The 17,558-nt window shown below is 41.8% G+C and overlaps 1 protein-coding gene, 1 long non-coding RNA gene and 1 pseudogene across 8 annotated transcripts in view; 2 read left to right on the forward strand and 1 right to left on the reverse strand.

The window, feature by feature from the left end:
* Window positions 1-1,430: 1,430 nt before the first annotated feature.
* On the reverse strand, window positions 1,431-15,834 carry LOC150008445 (uncharacterized). The gene is made up of 3 exons (XR_016511115.1): window positions 15,779-15,834; window positions 5,252-5,495; window positions 1,431-2,080 (listed from the first exon to the last, which is right to left on the reverse strand). It is a non-coding gene; the product is annotated as an uncharacterized LOC150008445 (long non-coding RNA).
* LOC150008446 (large ribosomal subunit protein eL15 pseudogene) lies at window positions 4,558-5,154 on the forward strand (annotated as a pseudogene).
* The window catches only part of ERBIN (erbb2 interacting protein), a 123,735-nt gene continuing 121,141 nt past the window's right edge, over window positions 14,965-17,558 (forward strand). For 3 of the 7 annotated variants that reach the window (XM_090276328.1, XM_090276327.1, XM_090276331.1), the window contains exon 1: window positions 14,966-15,907. The gene's annotated coding sequence lies outside the window, so the exon portion shown is untranslated. Of the gene's footprint in view, window positions 15,908-17,558 lie in introns of all 7 variants that reach the window. The other 4 variants (XM_090276329.1, XM_090276332.1, XM_090276330.1 and 1 more) reach the window with 3 other exon arrangements.

The following is a 17,558-nucleotide window of genomic DNA, read 5'->3' on the forward strand; positions in this document are numbered from 1 at the left end:
TAATGGCAAGGAGGAAAGGGAAGGAGAGAGAGTGACTGTGTCAGATGAAAAGAAGCTAAGAGGCACACAACCAAATGTTGTCTGTAGACATTGTTTGGATCCTTATTCTAAGAACTATGAAAACATATTTTTTGAAACAATCAGGAAATTTGATTATGGTCTGGATATTACAGGTAGTGGAGAATTATTGTTAATTCTGTTAAGTGTGATAATGACTTTTTGGTTACATAAGAAAAGCTGATTCATTTTAGTTATTCATATTGAAAAATCTATGATACTTGACAGGACACAATGTCTGGGATTCACTTTAGATATTTCAGCAATGAAAAAAGGGGAACAGGTGAAGCAAACAGGAAAAATTTTAATGTGTTGAATCTGGGTAATATCTGTTCTGGTTACTATTGCTGTTTAATATGTCAGCTCAAAATTTACTGACTTAAATGCAATAGTCATTATTTCTCATATTTTCTCTGTGTCAGAAATATGGGAAAGGCTTGGCCGGGCAGTTTTGGCTCTCAGAATTCCTCATGTGATGATGGCTGTAGCTGTAACAGGTGGTGGTGATGGGGGTGCAGGCAGAGGAGGAGAAGAAAGGCTTGAACAGCTTGAGAATGGTCAGGAAGCTCCCTTTCTCCATTACTGTAGGTTGTAGTCACAGGGCCTCTCCCTTTGATGTCTCCGTGAGGGTAAATTTGACCTTTCTCACACATGATGGCCTCAGGGCAGACAGAATACTTGCCTGGTAGCTGATGTCTTCAAAGGCTCGTATTCCACTGAACAAAGGGGAAGCACATTGCCTTTTATGCCTCACCTGGGCAGTCACAGTGCCATTTCCTCTCTAGTGTATTGGTTGAAGTAGAAGCAATAGCCAGCCCATTTTTAAGGAAAAAGTTCATAGAGTATACTTTTGGTGAAATAATTGTCAAAACATTTGTGGACATATTTAAAACTGCCACATCATCCCACACATCTGGTGAATGAATAGTCCCCACCTCAAAGGACCACAAAAGAATTGACAGCCTATTTATCATGTTTACTCATAAGTGGGGACTTTTCTGATTCCTCTGACCACGGAACAACTGATTCTTCCTGAAATTCCCATATACCTTGTAGATTTATCTAGAACGTTATAACTTGGGATCTCTTATATTACTCTATGAGATATCACTTGTGAAGTGCCTGGCCCCATGCTGGGTCCATAATAGATACCTTGCAAATGTTGGTAATATCTGATAGTTTTTGAATCCTCAGAATTTTTTACTGTTTGAGCACACCAGTAATAAATCATAGCTGGTGAGACCTTATGAGTTTCTGAAAGGCTGGGCACAGGTACAGTTTGAAAGAGAAATGGAACCTCTGTAGAAACTAAAATCCATTCCAAAATGTTGCAGTTGGGTTGGAGATAACAGGCAGTAAGCTGTTACATAGGCCAGAGTATCTATTTTGTTTTTATTTTCTGTCAGCTTTCTTCTTTCCCAGATTGCCTGAGCAACAGAAAAATAGGGGCATCTCCCTTACGTGAAGTATGAATACATCATGCCAAAGCTTTTTATAGAATACTAATGATGTTTAGAATACAATCTGTTTTAAAATGTTTGGAAGTTTAAGCAAAACACACACCAGATTTGAATATATAAGAAACCTCATATTTTCTTTTTAAATCTTAAAAGTCAAAGGCAACCTTAAACAATAAGACACTGAAATTAATTTATAATTTAAATTAATGTGTAATTTCCAAAACTGATAAAAATGTTGATCAGATAATTACTATAGCTTTTCAAAGAAATTACATTTTCTTTCTCTTAAAAGAAAATTAAAATATCTTAATATTCTAGTATTTTCTTTTTTTCCCCCTAATATCTTCTTTTCCCTTAAAAGTTTCCTTAAGCCCTCGCCAGTGTGGCTTAGTTGGTTGGGCATCATCCTGTAGACTGAAAGATCAGAGATTGATTCTGGTCAGGGCACATGCCTGGGTTGCAGGTTCGGTCCCTAGTTGGGCGTGTGCAGGAGGCAACCGATAGATGTTTCTCTCTCACATCGATGTTTCTCTCCCTTTCTTTTTCTTTCCTGTCTCTTCTCTCTGGAACCAATAAAAGAAAATTTTTTAAAATTTCACTTAAAATTACAAGTCACATAAACAATAGGCTAATTATAAATTATGAATATTTACTTACTAAAAAACCACTAATTTTCATTGATGTAATTGTATTACTTAACAATAAAATTACATTGTAGTGTTCACACCTATTCTTCCAAGAATTATATAAACTACTATGCCTTCACTTTTTCTCTTTAGCAGCCTTTATTTACCCAGGGATGTTTGTGGAATTGATATTTATCTCCACATACCTTGGTCTAATAACTTTAAGAACTCCATGTTTCCAATTAGTTGATTATGATATATCATACGGCATAAAATTTCAGAGGTTCAAAGGCTATTGACTGAATTCAATTGCAATTTTTATATCACAGGCAAAAATAAATAAATCTCAAAAATTGCAAACAGATAAGGCTAGAAAGTGTCTTTACACTCTCAGTAAAATGGCTTATTTACCTTCTAAATCCTTTTCTGTAAGAAAAATGCTTTTTTGTAGATGACATTTTATTGAAATCAAGAGTAGGCCTGAAAAAAAAAAAGAGGAATACTACATATATTTTCATTATTACATTCTTTGTGTGATATGTCCTTGCAAAGTAGAAGGCATTACAGAAATTATTTAACTGAGAAAGAAATTCTACTCTGCACACAACTCTCATTGATGTCAGTGGGAGTTCTGTGAATGGAACAAATGTTGAACTTGACCCTGTAATGTTTAAACTGCAATCCTCCCTGCTCTTGGCAGGGCCTGGCGTCCTACTGAAAGGCATTGTAGTCTGTGCAAGGATTACACAGTGGGTTAATAGTCTAGTTTTTCACTTCTTTAGCAACAGATGAAACACATAATACCTTCTTTTAGGGCTATTACATACTTTTTAACACAAAAGACTTTAAATGAGGTGGTGTGAGAAAGTAAAAGGTAGAGTCTGTGGATGGAAATTTATGTTGGTAATGATTCTTAAACAACCCTCTCTACTAGTCACTCAGAAGCATCAATGAGTCGCACACATTAAAGGAAAGGAGACAAGCACCAATGAGCACCAGAATGTTACATACCGTGCAGCATATCAGTATGGAAACAAGGCTCGCTCTATTTTTGTTATACTCCATTGGGCGCATGTAAAGAATGATTACCAGTAGGATTTGGGTAAAATGGGATTAAGTGATTACAGATGAGATAGAGAGAAAAACACAGTATCATCTCCAGGTAAACTTCTGCATTACCAAATTGGGATGGCTTTTTTTTTTTTAATTCAACTCAATGGATCAAGATGTGACTCTAGTTATGGATCTAGCACCATCATTGATTGCTGCTCCACAAAAATGAGAATTATGTTCTGGGGAAAGGCCTTGACGTGACCCGGTTTCCATAGTTATGCTCAGGCACTCAAAAAGCACCATTATCAGGACGCTGTTTTTAGTTGTTTGTACACGATGGCATATTTTCCTCTTATTTGTATATCTTAGAAGTCCTTTTTTTTCTACAATGCATACACATTGCCTTTGTAATAGAAAGAAAGGAAAAAAGAAAAGAAAGGGACCAGCTTTTGTTTTAAAGGACCCGAGGAAGGAGACAAAGAAACAGGAAGTATGTCAAGATGAAATCAAAACTGCTTTTGTTTTTATTCAATAGAAGTTTGAGTTATGAAAAATAATCCCCAGTGATTAAAAGCAAAAATGTTGGCATATATATAATGTGGAGAATCTGCTGGTATGAGCATTAAAAGTAGTTACAGGGCAACACAGAATTTAATGGTTGGCACTTACACTGTCTCAGGCTGCTGTGTTCATATTCCAGTTCTACAACTTCCTAGTAAGGTTATCTTGTGTGGGTTGGTTATCTATTAACTGGCATATCAATTTATTACTCTGATAAGGATGTATTGAAGAAGAGGAGTGAATCAGAGGTTTGGGAGAAGCTTACAGAGGCCAGGCTGTGCTGCTTGGATCAGCTGTAGATGTCAGATACTTGCTTTTAAAGGTAGTTGAGAAGAACACTTGGGAGCTGTGAGCCTCAGAGTTGATCTAGTCAGGGTAACCATCCGTTCCACTAATTTCCTACCCCAGAAGCTCTTGGTTCAGCAGGACCCTGTGTCCTGAGCTATCAAACTCAATCAGAAACAGAATGGCCTTTAGCAGGTTTTTTTCTTTCTAACCAATTCACAACTGTTATTTTATTATTTTTTATATTATAGATTTTTTTTTTAGTTTACCCATACTCAATGACAATGCTATTCATCATTTTTTAAAACTTTTTTCCTTATATATAGCATATTGAAAACAATCTCATTCTTAGCTTTTAGGAAAATTTAGCCTTAAGTTTTTTCTCTACTTGCTCTTTTTGGTGATTTTTAAACTCTCATTTTCTCTCTCCCTTCATCTGTTGTGTTTTCTACAAACATATTTTAATCTTTTAAAAATATTTTTCTGGTCGGGCTGCAGCCATCGGATAAGCCAAGATGGGTGTTTACAAGTACACCCAGGAGCTATGGAGGAAGAAGCAGTCAAATGTCATGCGCTTCCTTCTCGGGCTGCACTGCTGGCAGTACCGCCAGCATTCTGGGCTCCACAGGGCCACCTGCCCCACCTGCCCTAAAGCACACAGACTGGGATACCAGGCCAAGCAAGGTAATGTCATATATCAGATTCCTGGTGGCTGCAAATGCCCAGGTCCTAAGGGTGCAACCTATGGCCTGTCAGTGTGGTGCTGACCAGCTGAAGTTTGCTTGGGGCCCTCAGTCTGTTGCCGAAGAGCATGCTGGACACCACTGTGGGGCTCTGACAGTCCTGACTTCTTACTGGGTTGGTGAAGATTCCATGTACAAATTCTTTGAGGTTATCCTCACTGATCAATTCCATAAGGCCATCAGAAGGAATCCTGACACCCAAAGGATCGGCAAACTAGTCCACAAGCACAGGGAGACCTGAGGGCTGCCTTTTGTGGGCCGCAAGTACTGTGGCCCTCAAAAGGGCCACAATTCCACCACGCTATTGGTGGTTCTCGCTGTGCAGCTTGAAGAAGGCTCAATACTCTCCAGCTCCACTGTTCCTGCTAATAGAAGTGATGCTTGTAAAATTCTTACCTAATAAACAATTTAGGGCAGTAATGAAAAAATTTTACTGAGCATTCCTAACCTGCGGATAACCTCTCACCTTCCTCCTGGAACAACATGAGCTTCAGCACCCACTCCATCTTCTCCACCAACTACCAGATTCTAGTCTCCATGCAGTTGCCCAGCCACTGGATCCTCCAGGCAACAATGCAGCCAGCACCTGTGCAATCATCAGATGCTCTGGCTCCCGGATCTCAATGCCCCACTCCAGTGTCTGGATCAGCTGAGTGTCCCAGGGCGTGGCTTACAGGAATGGCTTGGGGTGTGGCAGGCATATGGGGCATCTAGAGCAAAAAGGAGGCTATGAAATGCCTGAACAACCCTCTGGCCTCCTACCTGGAGAGGGGGAAGAGACTGGAGGTTGATAATAAGAGACTGGAGAGCAAAATCCAGGAACTGGAAGAGAGGAAACCCGAGGTCAGAGGCTGGGTGCATTATTTCAAAACCATCCACAGGCTGAGGGCAATGCCCGCATCATTCTGCAGACTGACAATGCCTGTCTTGTTGCTGATGACTTCAGAGTCAAGTATGACACAGAGCTGGCCATGCACCAGTCTGTGGAGAGTGACATAGGTGGGCTCTGAAAGGTCACTGATGACACAAATGTCACATGTCTGCAGCTGGAGACAGAGATCAAAGCTCTCAAGAAGGAGCTGCTCTTCATGAAGAACCACCAGGAGGAAGTAAATGGTCCACAAAACCAGATTACAAACTCTGGGTTGACCATGAAGTTGGATGCCCCAAATCTCAGGACATCAGCAAGATCATGGTAGACACCCAGGCCCATTATGAGGAGCTGGCTTGGAAGAATCGAGAAAAGCTTGACAAGTACTGGTCCCAGCAGACTGAGGAGAGCACCACAATGGCCATCCTGCAGACTCCTGATATAGGAGAGGCTAGGAAGACACTCACAGAGCCGAGGCGCATGGCCCAGTCCTTGGAGGCTGACCAGGACTGGATGGAAAATCTAAAGGCCAGCCTGAGGGAGGTGGAGACACACTGTGCCATGCAGATGGAATGGTTCATCATGATCCTGCTGTACTTGGAGCCTGAGCTGGCCCAGACCTGGGCAGAGGGGCAGCGTCAGGCCCAAGAGGAACAAGGCCTGCTGAATATCAAGGTCAAGCTGGAAGTCGAGATCACCACCTACCACCACCAGCTGAAAGAAGGGGAGGACTTTGATCTTAATAACGCTCTGGACAACAGCAACTCCATGCACTCCATCCAAAAGAACAACACCCACAGGACTTGGATGGCAAAGTGGTCAAAACACAAAAGTTCTGAGGCATTAAGGCAGCAGAAGCAGAATACCACTTGGCATGCAGGAGGCCAATAAAAAGTTCAGAGATCATTGAACATAAAAAATTTTTTAAACTTCATTTCCTAGTTTTAAGTCTTGCATTAGTCTTTTTAAAGAAATTATTTTAAGCCTACTTTTTTCTTTCTCTTCTACCTGATCCCATATTTTTTCTCCATTACTTGTCTTTATAATTGGCAGCAAGCAAGTCCAAGGAAGTATGAAGAGTGCACAGACTTCACCCCACAAACAGAGGCAGGAGAGAGGCGTTCTTCTGTCCCCTCTCTCACTCCTATAGCTACTAGGTTACATGCCTCCTTGGATCCTTCACAAGATTCTCCAGCCCCAACAGAACCTTAGTCCATGAACCTGGGGGAATTCTGGAGTTAATTCCTTTCAGGGCCTTAAACTCATTACAGTACTTCTGATTTGCTAGAACAATTTGTTACAGTCTCTCCCTGTTCAGCCCTTATTTGATGAACCTAAAATCTTAAAATCCATTGTTTTCAAAGTAAGTAATCATTGGAATTTGGGCAAACTGGCAAATATTCAGAAGCCTGGTGGTCTGGCCTAGGGGAATATGCCCAAAGGGGGTTCACTAACGTGTGCCCAGCCTAACCCTTTTGAGGCGGTGCTGTGGAACTTCTCTGCAGATGCTCACGGACAGTGGCACCAGAAAAACTCAGTGTCTAATTTCTGGGACCATGTTTAAGCCAGTTTAATTCCAGTTTATTTGTCATCAAATTGGTTCATTTCCCTTCCTGAAGGTCATAGGAGCACCTTGTGTTTCTTTTGCTCATTGAGAGAGCTGATAAGGGCTTACCACCTCCTACTACTATAAAGCAGCAAAAGCTAGCTGTAGTTTGCTTTCCTGGTTTTAAAATCGGGTTGCTCCCCACCTGCTTTTTATTTACTCTGAATTTCTTTTTGTGAACTGCTGGTTTATGTCTTTTGTAAATACTTCTATTGGAAAACAAACTGATGGTTGACACAGGGGAGGGAGTTGGGGGGGGTGCTGGGTGAAAAAGATGAAGGGATTAAGATGTACAAATTGGTAGTTATGAGGATGTGAAGCAAAGCACAGGGACTACCGTCAGTAATATTTTAATAACTGTGTACGGTGCCAGGTGAGTACTTGAAGTATTGGGGTATCACTCTGTAAATTATATGATTATCTAATCACCATGCTGTACACCGGAAACTAATATGAATAATATTAAATGTAAAAACAAAATACTTGTTGAATTATTTTCTTCTGGATTTATAAACTCTTTATGTATTATGAATATTAGTTATTTCTTATCTATGTTACATATTCTCTCAGACTATCATTTGTCTTTTGTTTGTGGTGTCGTTTGCAAACAGAGGTTTTAAAATTTTTAGTTCTATCTGTCAAACATCTCTTTGGTGGTTTCTGGTTGTTCATTGTTTGGATTATTATGTGGCAGCAATGTGGCATAGTTGAACACATACTGAACTGGGGGGAAACTTGGTTCTAATTATGCTTCTGCCACTAATCAGTAGTGTGACTTTGGGCAAGTCTTCAAACCTCAGTTCCCTCACCTGTACAGCGTAGCTGGATTAGAAAGCGGATGAGCTTTAAGGTCCCTTCCTGATTATTCAACCACTAGTGAAAATTCTCAGATTCTAGTTTTAAAAGCTTATTTTCTTTAAATAAGCCAAACATAGTGAAAATTCTCAGATTCTAGTTTTAAAAGCTTATTTTCTTTAAATAAGCCAAACATTTTCCCTGAAAGTAACACTTTTAATTTGCCTAGCAATGCTTTCATAGTATAAAATGTAGCCAGTGTCTCAATTATCAAAACTTCATAAGTTTTAGCATCTAAATTAATGACTTGAAATTTTATATAGAATGTGATGAGTTTATATCTACTTCCTCTCAAAAGCTTTATAGAGAATAGACTCTGCATTTATTATGTAATTTAAAGTATGCATACTAAAGTATGTCAATGGACATGAATATGGCTTACAATATTTTATTAATGATAATGAAAAGTATTACTGATGTAAAAGAAAAATAACATCTTTTATTTATTTGTTGTTTCCAGTATACTTTCATGTACATCATCTCATTTGGTGCCCATAATAACTGTATGAGGTAGATAAGATAGGGCATATCATTCTATTGTATAGATCATGAACTACTGCACAGAGAAATTAAGTGACCTGTCCAAAGTCACCAGTTAGTAAATAGTAATGCCAGTGCCATAACTTTTCTGAAAAGTAATAATATTGATGAGAAACAAATGTCGTCGGCAGCCGTCCGTCTCGAGAGATGATGGTGTAGCTTCTTAAGAGTCTATCTGCACCGCCGAGAATGGCTGTGCAGTCCAACTCGGGAGTGACACGGTATCTGTCTCCTCCTGTGTTGAATCGACATCTTGCGATGACGCTGGAGTGTCCTCTCCAGTGAAGCTGAAGCTACAGAGCCTGGGCAGGGTGATATGGAGGGTCTGCTGTTGCCCATGCAGCAGACTCCCCCTCTCTTCGCAGCTGAAGGGTCCAAGGGAAAGACGGAGTCAATACAGCTTGGCTTCAGGTGCGCCGCAGGAGTTGCCGGTGTTGACTACAACGTCAAACCGCCTTAGGGACTCCGGCTCCGGATTTTCTGTCGGGGTTTACTCCCTTAGCCTTTCCCCTGAAGAGGTATGCCGCAAGGCAGCGGAGGTTTTTTGGAATCAGAGTTTTCCTTCTCTGATGTGCCCTGACTGGAAGATCGAACCAGCGACACTTAGCTCGCAGGCCGACGCTCAATCCACTGAGCCAAACCAGTCAGGGCACATTTGTTGAGAAACAAATGTATTGGCTAGGTTTCATTACTTCAGAAAATAGAAATATCACTTATTTATGAGGAAAGGTGGCCAGAAATTAGGTAAGTGAAATAAAATATCAAGACTGAAAAAGAAAAATTATGTTGAAAATTGTAAAATAAATATTTGAAAACTATTTCTTCTCTACATTTTTATTTCTGTGTAAGGAGGTATAAACTCTTTGGAATGAAAGTGACATTTCTATTAATAGTTCAGTATATTGTATAGCAGGAGATATGAAAAAAATACTATATAAAGTTTTGTATAAGAAAACAAAAACCCTCGGAGGGAGTTTCCAGAGGCAGAAAAAAGAGAAAGTTAGTGTCCATTTTAGAGAAAAACTGTAAGAACAAGAAAACTAAAATACTATATGGTTGAGCTGATGGTTGATATTAATTTAATGGCATAAAAACAAAGGGATTAGACTAGGGAAAATAGAAAAGAAACAGTAAAAAATGTTATTCAGATTAACATTTTTGAAGGAAATCTGCAGACAATTCCCAGAAAATAAATTTCTTTCTAACGGAGGAAAGTATAAGTGTGAAAGTATATCCAGAATTATTTTATAAAATTCAATTGAGAAATATCATTTTTCAAATACTGATTAAACCAGATTTAGGTGGGATTTATCCAGTATTCTGATTATGATATGGCCATGATCAACAATGATTTACTTTTAGTTTGAAATAGGAATGATATGCTGTTAACTAAAAAAAGGTTTTTATGAAACATAGCATTTTAGAGCACAGCATGTATGTAGCCTCTTGTTATACCTCAAATTATGCTTGATGTCTAGGTATTGGCTATTTTCATGGCATATTTGATGCTAAACAGTTTAAAGTACTATAGAAAAAAGTAAAGTTATGAAGTGTCAGCTTAAGTAAGTAAGAAAGAGCAGAGTTGTTATTCAAAGAAAGATAATATTCTTAAGTGAAAGGTTGCATTGAAGGGAATTAAGCAGCAGTATTTAAACTTTTTTGTTGTTGACTTAATACTGTTATGACTTAGAAAAAAAGTGTACATATTGAACTATGATTGCAATAGATTATGATTCATACCAGGGAAAATTCGAGATGGGAGGTAGATCAGAAGAAGGTAATAAAACTGGAAATTATTGGGGTGACTATTTGCTGCAGTTGGCCCAGGACATCCTGGTTTTACATTTGTGGTCCCTACGTAATTATTATGAATGTCTATTAATAAACTCTCAAAAGTGTTCTAGCTGATATACTATATGATGGAATCATGGTATATATTGTCAGTGCATTTTAAAGTGCACTATTAATAAAAGCCAACACTTTGAAGCTGCCAAGCACTGTGCTAAGCAGTTTATGAGCATTGTCCCATGTAGTTCTCCCAATAATATATGAGGCTGTTAATATTATGGTCCTCATACTAGAGAGGAGGAAACTCAAGTTTATGATTATAGATGCTCAGGAACTTTTCCAAGGTCACTCAGTACAGAAGTCAAGCAGTCTTGTTTTAGAGGTCACACAAATAACCACCATGCTTTATTTATTTTCTCCATTCTCAAAAATAAGTTGTAAGACATATGAAAAAATATTAATAGGCTACAAAACATATATGATAGGAAAAGAGATTATCAAACATATACTGGGGAAAAACAACTTCAAAACTTTTCATAAAGCTTTTCACAAGTAGAGGTAGAATTCCCAGTGATTCATAAAACATGTTTGAAAGGCAGAAATATACTCTGGGAGAGATAATTCCATTTCCAAAGTATTATAAAATCCTTAATTTTGATTGTACCTGCATGTACTGCCTCTTTTGAGCCCAATCACCCCTTTCCCACACTCTTGCTACCCTAAACAGAGAAGGAAAACTCTGACTCCAAAAAACCTCCGCTGCCTTGCGGCATACCTCTTCAGGGGAAAGGCTAAGGGAGTAAACCCCGACAGAAAATCCGGAGCCGGATTCCCTAAGGCGGTTTGACGTTGTAGTCAACACCGGCAACTCCTGCGGCGCACCTGAAGCCAAGCTGTATTGACTCCGTCTTTCCCTTGGACCCTTCAGCTGCGAAGAGAGGGGGGGTCTGCTGCATGGGCAACAGCAGACCCTCCATATCACCCTGCCCAGGCTCTGTAGCTTCAGCTCTTAAGAAGCTACACCATCGTCTCTCGAGACGGACGGCTGCCGACGACGACGCTACCCTAAACTCCTGCTCTTTCTATCAAGGGGCTAAGATGGAAGTGAAAATATGCGAGTCAATTCCTGTGAAAAACACATGTTATACTATGTTTTGATCTGACCTAATGCTTCTAGACATTTTTTGTTTTAAAATTTAATTGTTATTGTATTTTTTTCCCATTACCATTTAGTCCCTTTATATCCCCGACCCCGCTAGACTTTTATTGAATCTAACTCTAATCTAGCCAGAATACTAACTTTTCTGAAACATTACTGTAATAAAAACTTGGGTTTTAGGTAACCAGTTCTTTATTTGGTGTTGAGAAAGGGAGAAAAGAAGAACGATCATTCTAAACTTTTCCTCTGCTAACTTGGTCTTCACATTGCTTCTGAAACACAGCTGCTTGGCTGGCATGGAGAAATGACAGGAGGATCCTTTTTAAAACAGCAGATACAGCCCTGGCTGGTGTCTCAGTGGACTGAGCACTGCCCTGCAAACCAAAAGGTTGCTGGTTTGATTCCCAATCAGGGCACATGCCTAGGTTACAGGCCAGGTTCCCAGTTGGGGTTACATGAGAAGCAACCACACATTGATGTTTCTCTCCCTTTCTCCCTCCCTTCTCCTTGCTCTAAAAATAAATGAAATATTAAAACAACAACAACAAAAACAGCAGACAGTCTCTCTGCTGAGAAATGTTTTGTTTTTGTTTTCCCTGATGGATGCTCCATGCATTCCCTGGAATACGCAAGGCCTTAAGGCTTTTATCTCTAGTAGACAATAATTCCTCTCCTGAACCCAGCCATTGGGAAGGGGAATCCCAAAGAAAGAATTCCCTTCCTTTCACAGAGAATCACAATGGGGAAGATCAATCTATACTATCAACAAGTATTAGCTTCTCTCTAAGATGGTCCTGGAGTTCACTTTATTATTACACAATAATAGCCAGCCTTGTTTAAGGTGCAGTTTTACTTCTCCTTTCAATCATAACTGAAAATCTTAAGTTCATTTTAGTTCAACTGTGGATTGTCAAAGATAACTTATCTTATAAAGCATGAAACAGAAATGCCTTGTTAAAAAGGAACAAGTGGGAGACATGCTACTCATGAGTTACAACCAAGTAGTCAGTGGTGAATAACAAAGATGAATCATTATTTCTGATTATTGACTACCCTGATCATATAGTTATGCCACTATTTTGTATGAGCACAGATGCAGACTTCCTGCTGAAGATATTTTACAAAGGAATTTTAAAAGACATATTTGTCAAATAGGTTAATTGCTAAGTGTACCCTATCTCCCATCTGTTTAAAGCCAGTGTTTTGGGGTGCTCTTTTACACTTAAATACCAAGGGGGGGCACCTTATTGTCTATACATCTGTACTCTCCATATATTGTCCCCCAAAATTAAATTACATTTTCCTTTCCTACCTACTCAGCATCAGCATATGATATCTCTATATTCCCTCCCATCAAAAGCTGCTTTGGGAAACAATCTGATGATTAGGTATAAATTAGGTATAAACTACTAATAAGGCTTAAAATATTACTTTCCCCAGGATTATGGCTTTGTGCTGGAGAAATATACTGAAAAAGGGATTAAACTCTAGTGGCAAAATATCAGGTGAGTTGGAGGAAGGGCTTTTGGTTATAGGGCTCTGCTAGCCTAAGGGATAATCAGCCAGATTGGTCCCCCATATGAGTTTAACTTTAAAAACAGGCTAGGGGTTGGTCTGGTCCTATTTATTTAGGTTTGTGTGTGTGGTGGTGGTGGTGGGGAGATAGGTTTACTTGAATCTATGATACCACCTTTAAAGGGGTCTTGAATCAGCCTGAGGATAAATACAAAAATGCAATTCCAGAACCCAGAGGAAGCTGGTATGCGATTCTTTAGGGTAGTTGACTTTTCGGTTGGGAGCTCTGCCACTGAGGCTGGTCAAACTCATATCAGTTGTTAAAAGTGGAGTAGGAAATCTTTCTTGTGCCTATTAAAAATACAATACACTAACTTCAGAATTTATGCAACGCCTAAGATTCATATTCACATAGATAACCAGCTTGGTATTACTAGCATACCTGGCTGCTGTTTCACTTCCTAGCTTCTGGTTTAAGGCTCTTACTTCCAGTTCAGTACTGAATAAGCTGGAACATTTTTCGGTACTGTGGAGCTCTGCTCTATAAGAAGGAACTACCTGTGTTAATTCCAGCAGCTCTGGGAGTAGTTACAATGCTCCCACCCCTAACAATGTCTTGAATATCTTTGGAGTCATTTCAAGTGTTTGTCAGTAGCGTGCAATTCACTTTGGAAAATAATTCTGATGGATTTGAATTCCTTCCTTTGGATACAAGCCAGAAATCATCTGTAGGGCATCCAGCTCTTTATTCAAACTTAGTAATAATTATCTTCTCTGGAACACAGACGAAGAACTGAAACAGTGACTTCAGGGACTCAGACAGTAATTACCATCACTGTACACGGTTAAGTACAGCAGAAGCTGGGGGCGGGGATAGTTTGTTCCGTATATAGTGCGTCCCTCCTCGGGGTAAAACAAGGCCGTCTGGTCTGTTAACATAGTTACAGCAGTGACTGCAAAAACTGTGCCATGTTATGGTTGAGGCGTTTTCTGCCATATGTGTTGACAGAAAGCTTAAGAGTCTCTCTCTGCAATAAACGCAAACCCTGCCAGAGTGAATTATTAGGGCCAGCGCACTTCAACGACTGCACCACCAAAACCGCTGGCGGGGGAAGCCCGCGTCACCTTCGGAGCTTATTCAACGTTTCCTCTAACAAAGGCACGACCTCCAGGCAATTTCGCGGGCCTTTTTCTCCCTCCCACCGACAGCTTTGTCTCCCTGCCCGGGTGAGGCTGAGACTCGGAGGACCCCAGCGGCGTTGCTGGGAAAGCAAGCTGAGAGCAAGAGCCGGCGTGGGAAGAGACTCGCAGCTGCCGCTGTGGTTTCCTGCCTACTGAGCGTGCCATCAGAGGAAGTTGGAGTGCTGCAGCTGAGATACCTGCAGCCTAAAAGTCGGGGCGACACTTGAACCCCGAGCACCGATTACAGTCATACAAAGAAACTCAAGTGGTCGGGCCGGCGGAGGCCTGCGAGCTCCCCGTTTTCCGGGCAGGGCGCGGGAAAGCAGTGCTCCCTAGCAAACCCAACCTTGGATGGCTAGGGAGCGGCGGGGAGGCCTCCCCCGGCCCGGGTAAGAGGGGCCTCCCACGCCACGCTTCTCACGCGAAGCCTCGACCGCCGCTGGCCCTCCCCTCGCGGCTCCCCAACTCCAGACCCCCGGCCCGCTGCCGCCGACGTCGGCCCGCACCGCCCCCGCGCGCGGTGACTGGCTCGCGCCGGCCTCTAGCCCGGCTGTTGGCGGTTGGGGCGAAGCCAGCGGGAGGCCGCCCCGCCCCCGCCGCGGAGCCGCCGCGCGCAGCCTCTTCGCCCCCGCCCCCCGGCCGCCGGGGCTGTGGCGCTGCTCCGCGGCGGCCTGTGAGGCAGTACCTCCCCTCCGCCCTAGGCCCCTTCCTCCTCCTTTCTCTCTCTGCCTTCCTCTCTTCCCCTCCCCTCGCAGTCTCTCGCTCGAGTGAATGTGGCGCGGCGGCGGCGCGGGACGCAGCCTCGGCCCCTGCCGCGGCCCCGCGAGCTCGTGAGGAGACGCAGTCGCAGCCCGCCCCCACCCCCTGCGCTTCCCGTGGGAGCCGCCGCAGCCGGGAAAGGAGGAGGAGGAGGGACGGCGGCGGGAAACCGGGAGAGGGAGGAGAAGAGGTTTCGAGGGCAACTAGGGAAGGCGGAAAAGGACGGACGGAGCGACGGACGGCCCGGAGAGGGGACCGTCATCAGTCTGTTCGGCCCCTCGGCTGCGGCTCCGGGCGGCGGTGCGGGCGAAGGGCGCGGCAGGCGCTATCGAGACAATAACCCCGCCGCCCGGCTGTGGGGAAAGAGGTGGCGGCCTAGCGCGGCAGAGGTTCGCCCAGCGCCCCGGCCGCGTTCAGCAGCCGTCTGGAGTGCAGGGCTCGCGGGTCGCCCGGGGCCCGAGGCTCTGCGCCGACGCCCCCTCCCCGCCCCCTCCCCGGCGCGCGGAGCTGGTTTTCCGGGTTCCCCTGGACAGAGCTGGATCCTGGTGCTCGTCAAGGCCGGAAGTGAGTTTCGCACGGTAATTCCGGGCGGTGTCACGAGTGAAAAGTTTTTTTTTTCCGCGGAGATCCTAGTTGGGGCTGGGAAACTCCTGCGAAACTCGAGAGCAGAAAACCAGCCCGCTTCCCAGCCCCCACCAAAGCCGCATACTCGTCCTACCGCGGGAGGCCACTCCACATCCGCTCTCACCGGAGAGAAATTCGGCTGGAACCCAAGTGACTAATGAAGGGAAGGAAATGTCTGGCGAAGCCTTGAAAAAGCTGCCTTGCGACACTGTCCGACCGAAAGGTAATTGTCATGAAAAGTGTCTAGAAGTCTCAAAGCTCCTGGGCCAGGAAAGCGAGAATAAAGTTTCTCAGTTTTCCCCAAGTTGTCCTAAATTTTCCTTTGGTTATGTCGTGCGGGACGGTGTTTCAGGTGCTAAACAGAACTGGTTCTCCCCCACCCCCACCCCCACCCCGCATCTGCACTCTGGTTAGTTTAAAAGGTCGTAAGAATGCGGTGGGACGAAAACTTAAGCAATCCGAAGAAAGAGTGCCTTTGTTCAGCACTAGGTCTAGAAGTTTTAGTTTCTCGGAACATATACAATGTATATATTTTTTTATTAAGTTGCTGAACCTGGCAACTTTTGCTTTGGGAGAAAGGTGGCTGCAGCGAGTGATTTACTGTTGTTGAGATGGCTGCCACATTTGTTTATACTGTTACCGATTATTTGGCTTTTGCGTTTAATCGTGCATAGAGTTTTTTTTTAGTTCAACCCTTATAAGTATATTTCGTTGGATTTTATAAACAACAAAAAAGTTACTGTTTTTAATCGTTTTTCTAGGTGGGTAGTACATTTCTTCAGTAACGTTCCTTTCAGACATTTAGAACCTTATAATATTTGTTGGGTTAATTAATTGAAAACAGTGCCTGCTAGATTTTTCTTGTTAACTGATTTAGGACGAAAAAAGGAAGGAGTAAGTTTTATGGATAAAGTGAGTTATAATTAAAAAACGTAAGTGGTTTGATTTGTTAGGACTTCTCTGGAATTGAGAACAGAACATATAGGAAGAAAAGTAAAACGCTTAAAATGATTTTCATGGGAATCGCATTGACTGATAAATAGCTGTGCTTTTTGAATAGTACAGTATTTACATTTTTGTGTTAGTTTTAATGTGGCCTGCTCAGCCTCAGTAAGTGATCTGTACCTACTGTGGGGGCAGGAATTAGTTAACCATGAGAGACATTCCACCAGAGTTATAAACACTTCTCAACCAATCTGCAGTCTTTATAGAAGAAACTAGTTTTGTTCGCAGCAAACACAAAATGCTCCTCCAATTGTGTCTTTTAAAGTTTGGTTTCTCCCAGTATTTTGTGGTAAAGGGAAATGAAAGATAATACTGTACTTTTGAATAACTTTTAAATAAATGTGGTATTCTGTTGATAGGTATATCTTAAGTATAAATTGTTTGGTTTGTCCGTGCTACCCCAAGAAAAGTTGTTGGCTTAAGTTCAAAAAAAAAAAAAAAAAAAAAAAGGTAGGTTTTAAAGAGTATGACCAAATTATTTCACAACTTGTTCTTTGTTACTTTATTAAGTATATTTCAAGATGGAATTCTTTTAACTATTTTTCAGTATATATTGTTTTGATTTTTCCCCAGAGCTTAGTCTCTGGAGATCTTTATTTTAATTTTTAAGTTGTTGGTAAGATTTGTGAACCATCCAGAAATTCCTGTTGAGTCAAAGTAGCTTTATCAAGGAATTGAAGTGCATAACTGATGTACTTTATGATTCTGGAACGTATCATTAGGCAGCAAAAGAGGTTATTCTTGGGCATTTGAAAGAGCGAAACAAAATAAATGGCATTGAACCTCAGTTTCCTTATATGGCTTATACTTGGCCTGAAAACAGCAAAGCCTTAGTAGAGCAAGTCTTTTATAGAGAATTATCACTTTAT

Source organism: Furipterus horrens, unplaced genomic scaffold, assembly GCF_987537825.1.
Source record: "Furipterus horrens unplaced genomic scaffold, mFurHor1.1.pri manual_scaffold_5, whole genome shotgun sequence".
Classification (NCBI taxonomy): domain Eukaryota; kingdom Metazoa; phylum Chordata; class Mammalia; order Chiroptera; family Furipteridae; genus Furipterus; species Furipterus horrens.